The sequence below is a fragment of the Aplidium turbinatum genome, chromosome 11 (assembly GCF_918807975.1).
Source record: "Aplidium turbinatum chromosome 11, kaAplTurb1.1, whole genome shotgun sequence".
Taxonomy (NCBI): Eukaryota; Metazoa; Chordata; class Ascidiacea; order Aplousobranchia; family Polyclinidae; genus Aplidium; species Aplidium turbinatum.
The window spans coordinates 11,022,181-11,034,206 of record NC_137482.1 but is presented as its reverse complement, the minus strand read 5'-3'; positions in this window follow the sequence as shown (position 1 = coordinate 11,034,206).

Here is a 12,026-nt window from a genome sequence, read left to right as displayed (position 1 = left end):
AGGTCTGAGAAAGTTACTCTGCACACAAGTCACATGCATATATACCGGTAGTAGGGTGGCCAAAAAAAATTGAAATTTTTTATTTTTGTTTGCACACCCTCTCATTTTAGGAGGATTCATGAAAAAATGACACTGTGAAAATTTGAAGTGAATCCAACAAGAGGAAGTGCTCTCCCACCGACCTCAAAGTTTGCTTTCTTTGGCATAATTTGTCAAAATTTCTTGAATATGTGACGTAATTCTTTTTTGACTTATCTCTACATTGCAGTTGCAGCATTTTTGTGTTAACCATTGTTTTACTCTGAATTTATGATATAATAAGTGTTTCCACATGCAGAAAAACAGAAATAATACGCAAAATAGATCACATTAACAAGCGTTTGGTATGAAATTAAATGCACTAAACTTTAGCGAAAACCGCATAAAAGTACGTTCACCAGTCACGATCGCAACGCTTCAGGTGACAACACATTGCCCAGAAATTGCAAGAGAAATGTTTGTAAAGAGTCAAGCCATTGGTTGACTTTATTGCACTTGTTGGAAGCAGCTTCCTGTGGTGCTCGGCCACTTGATGGAGAAGCTGGAGCTGTTGTTCATTTTTTGTCAGGACTTCATTGAAGTCAGTAGCTAATTTTACTGCCCGCTCTGCACAATCATTGACGGCTTTGAGATGACGCCAAACTTTGCATGCTTCTTTATAATCATCACGGTCACGCAATGTGTCGACAGAAGCAGTGACTCGAAAAGGTTAAGTGAATGCTGTGTTACAAACTGTGCCAGAGACGTTAAAACTTGAGAATTTTGTTTGGGGCAACACGACGAACATCTTCGGGAAATGGATCTTTCTTAAGAGCATTAACGATTGCCTTCTTTTCAACATCTGTGTTATTATCACTGAATAAAGGCAGTGCAGCAAGATCCTCACTGAAGTACCACAAGCGCAACCTCAACTTTTTTCTGCCACTTGAGAAATTGCATTGTCAACCTCTTTATAATCCTCTGTGAGCTGTAGCATTGCTAGGTCATTTGTAGGGGCAGATATTGATGAAGGTGCTGCAAACCAAAAAGTGGCATAGATGGTAGTAGTTAATATTACTTCATCTGCAACTGTACTGCACGCAAGTGGCAGTGTAATCTTATTGACCTTCATCTCGTAGTAGAGACGGCGAAGAACCACACCCCATACAGGCAGCTGACATGGCCCTCAAGAGAGTCAACAAATGGACACCCACTCTGACTCTCTTGAGGAGCCATGTCAGCTGCCTGTATGGGGTGTGGTTCTTCACCACCTCTACTACGAGATGAAGATCAATCAGGTTACACTGCCACTTGCTTGCAGTACAGTTTTTGTGAGTGAAAGCTAATATCGCTACCACTGCAAAGACTCACGTTGTTACCAAACTAAAGCGCATCCATCAAGAGCATATAGGAGAATCAAAGCACAAAGGGAGGCGAAATCCAGCTTCCCAGCTGACCTCAGAAGCTGACTTCACCCAGAGCTTGTGCATTATTTGATATTGCACATGCTAACTGGGAATGACGCACAACAATACCAGAAGACTGCCAGTTTTTGATAGACCAATGTGGTGCATGACAGATACTGATGACAACAGAGGACCCAATGCATCGGCAAGCTGCTGCAAAGTATAGAAAGCGCAAAGATGATGAACAGAGACGCAACAGAAATCGCATTGATCCAGTACCATCAAGTGCTGCTGCTTTCTCATCTGAAAATGATCAGCAGATGATGAAGATTCTTCCAGTGACCCACTGTTTGCACCGTAAATCCAAATAACACCAAAACAAAAGAAAACCCAGTAGGAGCAGCCATTACCAAAACGCTGCATTATCGAATTTACTGTTTAATGCAGCACTGAACAGAACTATAACATCGACAAGTCAAGATGTCGTCAAGCAACGATGATCGTCACTCCTGCTCTTGCTGCAGCTGGAATTGATATAAATGAATTGACAATGTCACATTCCTCTGTCATGAATGCTCGAAACGCCTCACGTGAAAGCCTGGCAACTGCAGTGCGGCAAAAATTTAAACCATCAGTTCCACTTTTCGCTCATTTTCATGGTAAACATTTGACTAATGCCAATGGCACAAAGTGCGACTCTTTGGCCATTGTAGTTTCTGGTATGCATGTTGAGATACTGCTTGGCATTCAGAAGCTGCTTGTTGGAACGAGATCATTAATGGGCCAAAAAGTAGTGGAATTCATACACAAGTTGTAGCAGAGCATTTAGCTGCACTTTGTTTTGACGCGACATCAAGCAATACGAGAATCCACACTGGAGCTATCACTGTCGTGCAACAGGCATTTAATCAAAGGTTGCTATTTCTTGCATGCCATGATCTTAAAGTCGTCAATGATTGTGCAGAGCGGGCACTGGGCAGTCAAATTAGCTACTGACTTCAATGAAGTCCTTACGGAAAATGAACAACAGCGCCAGCTCCTCTCTCAGGTGGTCGAGCACCACAGAAGCTGCTTCCAACAAGTGCAAGTAAAAGCCAGCATGCCAACAGCTCCATTAAATAAAATCAGTGGCTTGACTCTTTACAAACATTTTTGTTGCTTTTTCTGGGTAATGTGTTGTCACCTGAAGCGTTGCGACCGTGACTGGTGAACGTACTTTTATGCGGTTTTCGCTAAAGTTTAGTGCATTTAATTTCATACCAAACGCTTGTTAATGTGATCTATTTTGTGCATTATTTCTGTTTTTCTGCATGTGAAAACACTTATTATATCATAAATTCAGAGTAAAACAATGGTTAACACAATGCTGCAACTGCAATGTAGAGATAAGTCAAAAAAAAATTACGTCACATATTCAAGGAATTATGACAAAGAAAGCAAATTTAGAGGTCGGTGGGAGAGCACTTCCTCTTGTCGGATTCACTTCAAATTTTCACAGTGTCATTTTTTCATGAATCCTCCTAAAATGAGAGGGTGTGCAAACAAAAATAAAAAATTTCAATTTTTTTTGGCCACCCTAACCGGTAGGCTACTGTGTCATAGTCATACCAAAGTGCAAGCTTCAAATTTGAGTAGAGGCTGACCTGCTACACTTGATTGCAGTTGAGTCACTAGTGTAAGTTGTTAGTTTTGAGTAGGCTAATAGTTGGTAAATATTGTCTAGTTGTGTATGTTTCGATTTAGGACTCTAGTCATAAGCAATATGTGTAGTCCCGCGGCAGGCTCAATGGCTCATTTTTTGTTCTAGAATGGGTGAACTGTTCCATTGTATAGTTCTTTTGTGGTATTTTGACGATTAAGGACCGATAGTAACCTTTAGTTATGCCATCTGTTATTGTAAAATCTGATTCTAGAAATTATCTGTATATATAGATGACATTCTGAAAACTTCTTTGACTTGTTGACCAGAAGAATTAATTCTTGTGATGTACGGTAATTAAGTAGAACTATTTGACCATTTAATTGACTGTTTAATGTTTGATATCCCAATAAACTATGCCATCAATCTTTCCATTGAAGTCTCTTTATGTGTAAGAACTAGAAAGAGTTGTGACACTCCTTTATTCTATTTTTTGCTTATTGAAGGCAACGGCTAACTTAATGACCTTTTGTGGCCTTTTCGCTGTCTACTTTTCATTCAGAAGAAATCATTGGCTATTATTTTTTGTATGGTTAATTTTGGGAGCTGGTATACAAGTCCCCCCCCCCCCTGGTAACTCATGACAAAGACAGGACTCGACCAAACATATAGGGTGAAACTACATTATCTTTGCTTTACTGTTCACACACTTCAATCCACATGTTTTGGTCAATTCCTCTTTGTCATGAGTTACCAGGGGGGGGGGGGGGGGGACTTGTATACCAGCTCCCTTCAAGACTCTTGACACGATCATACTGAGGATCCAGCGATATTGAAATCGATTTATGATTAAAAAATGAGGCTTGTAAACTGCTTGTTGCCTTGAGTAACAAGGCTTAGGTCTATACTTATGATAGGAGACAGTCAACCGCTTCAAGTGGACAGTTTGTTGGGTTGGTTCACAAGAACAGAACATTTTTAACATTAACTTAGGGTCTTAGGCTATACCTTTTTAATCATTGCTGATTTAACAGGCATATGTTGTTGTTCGCTTTGGTCCTTCGCACGTCATAACGCCAAAATAAAACGTCGCAGCTACTGGGCTTGGCTATGCTATGATAAACCGGACCGGACTCCAACGTCAGCTACGGATCATTGGGCAAACCAGACAAAAACGGATAACAATAGGAATAAAGGAGTTTTCAATTTTTATCTTCTCATCATCAGTTTAAGATAAATACCGATATGCTTAACCTTGCTATATCAAAATAATGAATATAAAAAATAAAAGCAAAATAATGTAGCCCACTAGTTTTTAATGCTTCACTGACGTTTCAAGGATCCATGGCAACGGCAATTTTACACACGATTACTGATTTGGCTACTACCGTACTTTTTATGCAGTTTCGTAAGCATAGCCTTTGCCTACACTGCGCTTAGCGACAGCGCTCAGCACAATAAGCTATCCATTAAAGCAAAAAAAAATTTCGGTCTTTCCTTATAAGCTATAGAGAATATCGGTAAAATTTTCCCAAAAAAGTCCATTCCAAGTAGGCTAAATATCTTCCAACTCAAAAAAATCCTGGTGAATATTCCCTGTAAAAATCCACCAAAGCACCTAAATCTACACAGAAAAAAAATCGGCTGATAGATATCAGAGAATAGAGATGAACATAGATTTGGATTCAAATCCGGCTGGATTTGAGGTCAGCAACCTGATTTGGTTTATTTTAACAACCGGTGGGCAGGGCCGGATTTACCAATAGGCTAGGCAGACTGAAGCCTAGGGCCTCAACGTCCAGGGGCCTCGAAATTCGGTTTCGAAGTTGTAATTCTTTTAAAAACTTGACAAGTTTAAACCCTACCTAAAGTGTATATATATCAAGCTTTTCAGAGTAAAAATTCTATACACAATTGGTTTGACAGACTTTCTAAGCGAAATTAGAGATAACTTTGATCAGCAAGCAAAAGCAACCTTGCCGAATATTAACTATACAGAGCTGTCACTAGGAGACAAAGAAATGCACCTGACGCTTTAAGTGAACTCTCTTCAAAGGAAAGGTTTGAAATAAATTCCTTTATCCCTATGCTCGACGTGCTTGAAGCCAATTTAAGAAGAAGAGCTAATGTGTACAGCACAGTGACAATGCAGAAATGTTCCTCTTTCTTGCTAATCTGAAAGCAACTAAGGTGGAAATTGTACTAGGCGTAGAGCTTTTAAAGGAAGCGTATCCGGAAGATGTTGACCCGAAACTTGCTGATGAACTTCTACATTTTCATTTGTACCTGAGACAAACACAAAACCAAGGGCTTGCCGGTACAGAAGAGCAATTCATTTCGTTGTCTCATGGAGATCTTTATGAAATTATGTGCAAGGAAAAAATTAACACTGCCTTTCCTAACGTGGAAGCAATATTAAGACTGTTTCTAAGCTTAATGGTCACTAAACCGATAGCTCAATTGGTTAGCGCGTCACTTCTGGAACGAAGAAGCTTCAAGATCAAGCGGCGCTGGTTCGACTCTCGGGGTGTGCGCTTGAGCAACGCACGTTAAGGACTGCTCTCCATTCAGCGGTATCTAATGGATGGAATAATTTCCCGGCAACAATACTTCAACAATCGGAAACTTCACTCTGTCAATCTCGGTGACCGGGCCTGCGTCAGTGATTCAAAGTCTCTACAAGTATGCGAAACTGCCAGGATTAAGCTCTGCAAGAAGCTTTCCCAGTCCGAGGATAAAGATTCAATCAATCAATCAAACTGCTCAGGAGAGAGATCTTTCTCAAGGTTCAAAAGCATCAAAAATAAATTGAGATCGACGATGTCTCAAGAAAGGTTGTCCGCACTGAGCATTCTGTGCATTGAGAGTGACAAACTTAAACAGATAAATTTTGATGAACTTTTGCATGATTTTGCTTTGACCAAAGCTAGAAAAAAAATTTGGTAGCCTAGTCTTAGTCTATTTGATGGCTGTAACTATTTCTTATGTCCTCGTAAATAAACTTTACAATTATCGTATTGTAACGGTTGTTTGATCAAAGAAATTAAAATTAAAACCAAAACTGCCTAAACTAAATTTTTATTCTATTAATTAAAAATTTACACCAATGAATGCGGAAAATGAAAAGAACGAAGAGTTTAATGCACTCATATTTTTAACATTAAGCAATGACATGTGATGTTGTTTAGAGAGAAATTCAGAGCTCAAAATAGCGAGGGGCCTCGTAAATGGAATAGCCTAGGGCCTCTCATGGTCTAAATCCGGTCCTGCCGGTGGGCATAGGCCTATTAAGACTTCTGCTAATTAGGATAGGCCCTATTACTTTAATGTGTTCTTAATAACTACCATACAAAATTGATTGTTCATATATCATCGATAACCTACAAATATTAAGTAATCTATGCATATATCAAATCATTTTATTTTTCGTCTTTTCTAAATTTTTTGTCCTTTTGTTCTTTATTTTTGTGGTGAGAAACTCGTAGGCTAGTTTAAAAACCTCTAACCATAGTAGGCAGGGCCGTAGCAACAAAAACGTAGCCCTCTCCAAACATAAGACCGGGGCCCCTTACAACGCAGAAACTGGAATACGATATTTGTTTTAGACAACATGCAGCGTTCATAAATGTTCATATTATGTAGGCTATAGGCTACACAGTACCTAGAGGACACAGTTCCGCTAACCGCTAATTAGCGAAGCTCGCGCTTTGGTTAGCGGTTAGCATTTTTGCTATAATAGCCTATTTAGAAATTTTGGCGGACTCGTTAACGAAAGTAAATTTATTGAAAATCCGCTGATTTCTTTGTTGAAAGCTAACTTTTACGTTAGCTGCGCCCACCACTGTGTAGGCCTATGCATACGTCTACAGTGACAGTGTGTAGCCTAGCCAGTGGCGTAGCTAGGGGGGGGGCGGGGGGGGGGGCGGACCGCCCCGGGCGGCACGTCTGGGGGGCGGAACTTTCAGACAGGACGTTTTTTTTTTTTGATAATGCAAAAGTACACGAAAAATAAAAGCAAACAGAATGGCAACGTTCAAAACACAGGGCCGGATTTAGCCTAAGCGCTGCCCTAGGTAGATACGAAAAGTGCCGCCCCCCAAAAAAATTTTTTCGATGGTGCGCTATGATTTATATTTTCAATTCCTTACAAAAAAGTTATTTGCACTGTTTATTTGAATACATCAGCAATGAATGTCATTGTATAATGAACTAATTGTTTAATATCGAGGGTGAAGTTCTCCTTTTTAACAACGGTTCAATGTCCGACAACATCGAATCGACATAAAAACGACAATATTGCCAGTCGATGTAAATTAGCACTTCGGATTAAGACTTTGTTAAAATAAACGTCGGGAATTACAAACAAGACTTACAGCGCTGGCGATCGCAGATGGATAATGGATATATTCCATCAATAACAAATATTCCCCGCACAATGCAACAGTGGCGATTATGACGCGCTGACCTAATTTTGCGTCACTCTTTGATACTACATATGTTCGACAGTTAATCCACGATCATTCTATTGCGAAATTAAATAATTGGCTAGAAGAGACCGGCGGCCAAACTTGGCCGATTGAGGAGGTAGCACCGGCGGTTCATTCAAGCACTACTTAGCGGCCATGGCCGCAGGCTGCTTTAAGGCTTGACAGTAGGTTACATCACTATAACATAGCATGGTGCCCTTCTTTGTATACCGGATTATCATTATCGCTATATTTTATCTTAAAACTTGAAAAAAAATTGCCTTTTTAGTAAACAAAAGTGCCCTTTTTTCGTAATCTTACCCCCCCAGTCAAAAATCGTTCCGGCGCCCCTGACTCTGCCTACTGCTAAATCCGGCCCTGTCAAAACATCTTAAATATCTAAAAACGTTTCAAATTTTCATGAATTTTTCTGCCGTTATGTTTTTAATACGTTACAAAATTCCTACTAGCCTTTATTAAGCAGAGGCGGAAACATGCTCTTCAAATTTGGGTAGCCTTGTAAAAGGTTACAAATTGATTATTTTAATTCTGCAGCAGTTTTTGTGCTTTTGCATTCAGTATATTATTAAATTATAGTGGTCAGTGGCGTAGCCAAAGGGAGGGAGGGTTGGGGGTTTCAACCCCCCCTTTTGAGAAAAACTAAATGGAGAAAACTGAATCACTCTTTGAATTTTACGAAGCAGATCTGCCGTGTATAAACGCCCTTGCTATTATATCTGAACTGTGTATATGTGGTGTCGATGTCTTTTCAATTCTTCCCGAACCAGCTTGCCAAAAAGTGCTGTAAGTGCATTGCCATTTTGCCCGCAGTCAACGCTTCCAAACATTAATATTTTACTCCGCATTCTGGCTACTCTTCCAGTTAGCCTACCACTTGCACCAATGAAAGATCTTTTTCTGCTCTTCGAAGACTTAAACTTATTTAAGAAATTCAACCTCTGAAAACCGATTAAATGGTTTGGCTTTGCTTAATCTGTATAGAAAATTGGTCCCAACTGTTGAGGATGTCATTAACAAGATGTGTGAAAAGGTTCGTCGACTTCCTTTTTCCCTTTAGTTTCATCAGTAGCCTATCAATGATTTTTTGCATTCTTATTGCTTGTGTTGATGAATTTTTCATAGCTGTTAGCTGTAAGCATGATTCTACTAATTCGACATGTTAAAGCAATTCTGGTGCTTTATCTTTTAAAATGAGTAAGAAATTGTGTGTCATATTATGCTTTATAATTCGAATGACCTTTCATCATTCATATAGCAGGGTGTGACCGCTCTACAACTGTTCAGTATCCATGGTATCCAGCTAACTCGTGAAGTCGATGGAAACACCGCAATATCTACAGCTGTGAAAAATTGCACTAACCTTTTACAGCCTATACCCGATTCCAGTGATTCGTTATACAAAACTTGAATAAAAGTAACTTCTTTGTCTCAAAGCTTTTTGTCTGACACTCATTAAGATGTATGACGTCTATGACGTTACATTTTTTAAACTTCGGGTTAACTTTAAAACATAAAAGTAATAAGATCGTTTTTTGGATCAACTAAGGAGAAAATTGATAAATAATAAAACTGTAATAACTTCGCAAAAAAAAGCAATCAACGTATGTCTCTAAAAAAAGTTTGCCTAATTTTAAACAAAACTGCATTAAAAGAGCTAGTTTTGCCAATACCAAACATTCAAATATCTCAGTCAGGAATTAGCAACAAGAAAACATAAAGACTTCAGCTTTATTTTCGAAAAATGCCGAAGAAAACATGATCTTATTCTTTTGCTATGCCACCGGACAGCACCATTTTACAGGAATATTTATACCCACATTTTTGTTGAAAATGCTCTCAGAATGCACCAAATTCAAAGTAATTTTTCAAAATTTTCTGGGGGAGGCTCCCCAGCCGATAAGTGTCCTTCGGCGAGTACGCCGTCGGGCTTCGTCCGCCGGCCGTCAAAACCTCTCCCTTTCACAATTCCTGGCTACGCTACTGATAATGGTACGTTCGTCTGACTTTACACCGCAAATTAAAAATAGCACGTTGCGTATTGCAGTGCTGATAAATAAACGCATTTCATTTTCACATGCTTTTTCTTGAAGGGGCGGCAAAATCTGAATCCGCCCCGGGCGGCACATTCCCTAGCTACGCCACTGAGCCTAGCCTACATGTATTGAATGTATTCCACAATTACGCAAAGCGCTTCTTTCGAGCCTTGTTCTGTGCAAATTGTTTAATCAATGGGTCATAGACTCATAGTCCAGGGATCTAACAATCTTGTTTTTATGCCTGTCATTCATTGTTGAGCGTAGTTATCACAGCGAATAGAAGGCAGATCACGACTGAAAGAGCTTTGTAGCGTAAACAGCAGAATTGGCTTGTTTTAGCTTCTTGTTGGTGGTCTTAGAAAAGTTCTTTAATTTGATGAATATTTTCGCACAGTCGCAGCACAGCGGTTGGGATTAAGCCTATTCGGCGCCGCCCAAACATTTCAGGGGCCATCATTCCTTGCAGGGCCCCCTCTGGTCGGAGAGCGCTTGCTACGCCTTTGATAGTGAGTAGGCCTAATCGGTTTACTCTGATAATAATAGCAAATTGCCATTTGTGCTTGTTTGAATATAGGCTAGCAGTTCGTTTCTTTCCGGATTAGCCTACACTGCAAGCTTTGTTTAAATATAATTGCAATATCTGTTTACAAGGGAACTTAGCCTACTGGAAGTTTCTTACTTCTAGACAGAGTGTTAGTTCAGGCCCGTAATTATACATTTTAGCTTGGGGGGGGGGGGGCTCAAAAGCTGTTGAGAAGTAAAAGGCTATGCACATAACATTTGTAGTTGCAATGAGTCTAATTTGCGGTTTTTCGGGCAAAGGCACGGCATATGTTATAAAGTCACAAGGTGCTAGATAGCAGTAATTTCGAATGATTGGGATAATTCCAGCCAAAACATGGGTAATTCCAGCCAAAATGATTGCAGAATAGAATAGATGCAATATTTTTAACACACAACTTTGTCAGGAATGACCCTCGTGACTTTGTCTGGTACAGGTCTCCGCCAAACCAATTTATCCCCTTTGGGGTGTAATACAGTATTCGGCAGTAAACGTCAAAAAACACTAACAGCTATCCAAGCTGATACCAATACCAATGTTGATGGATTTGTTTTTAACAGATATTCATGGACAATATTTCCAAAACCAGCATCTTACTCCATTGTAGGCTAATTGCTTTTACCTGAGATGCCTTGCCAAAAAAAACTCACCCAAATTTAAAAATCATTATCGTGCAATCTGTCTGGAATAACCCTATAACAGTATTACCCTACCAGTACATAACAACTACAAAATTACAAGCAAGATAATTGTACAAAGTGACATATGAGAATCAAAACAAATTAAATATAGAAAGTCTTGGGTCTGGGATTACTCATTTGGAAAACCAAATGTAGCTTGCCTGGCAGAGTTTGCATTGATGACGTCCCTTGATATATCGTTTACATTCAAGCTAGAGACTTCCTCTTTGTGTACATGCAGCAGCAATAAAGTGTACAATCTAAAACAGAATCATTTTCACCAGTTTTTTGACTTTCCCCAACAGATTTGAAGAGCTTGAAGTTTGGCTAGTTTTTAGAAATGCCAATATGTCCGACAGTTTAGTATGCTCATCTCAATATCTAAATTTAAAAGGGGAGGGCTACTCAAAATAATTGTTGTTGAGTGATTTTATAAAGGGAAGAATTGAAGTAAACGTTTTAGCTCAGTCTACAATAATGTATCTCTTACTTTGAGCTTGGGGGGGGGGGGGGGGGGGGCATTGCCCCCCCAAGCCCCCCGGCAATTACGGGCCTGTGTTAGTTTCTTGTTGGATTAACAATAAGCGTATTTGGAATTTAAGTTACAGTGTGTAGGCTATACTATAATCTGGATTTGAAGTTTAACTTGAAATTCGGAGGTGGATTTGAATTTTCAATTCTAAAATGCATAGGCTGCATTTCTGATAGTTATCGCCCGAAAAATCCCCCTTGTGAAAATTGAAGCCATTCAGTGGGGAATATTTTAGTTTTTACAAGGTGTTTTTTGGGGAAGACAATGAGTTTTCACGTTTTGCTGTAATAATAATAATAGCCTACGTAATGAAAACATTTATTTAACGCCACATCCACAGTGTAAACTGTGGTTGTGTTAAAAGTAGCCTTAGCCATGGGTCTAAGCAAGCGTCAGGTGGAACAACCAAGTTAGTGGATGTTTCAAGCTTAACTACAGCGGTTTCACTCCGTTTGTGAAAAAGCTAAGTTTCAGGAAAATTTTACAGACACACAGCTTGGGGTCCACCCGCTTTATTCAGACTTTGCAAGATGAATTGTGGTTGAGCACTGAAAGTGGGTTGGCATACTGGTATATGGCCTAGACATGGCCTAGTCCAGAAAAAAATAACTCACTTTCATAAGTATTTCAACGTTTATTAAATAGCTTTTAAACTGTATGCAACGA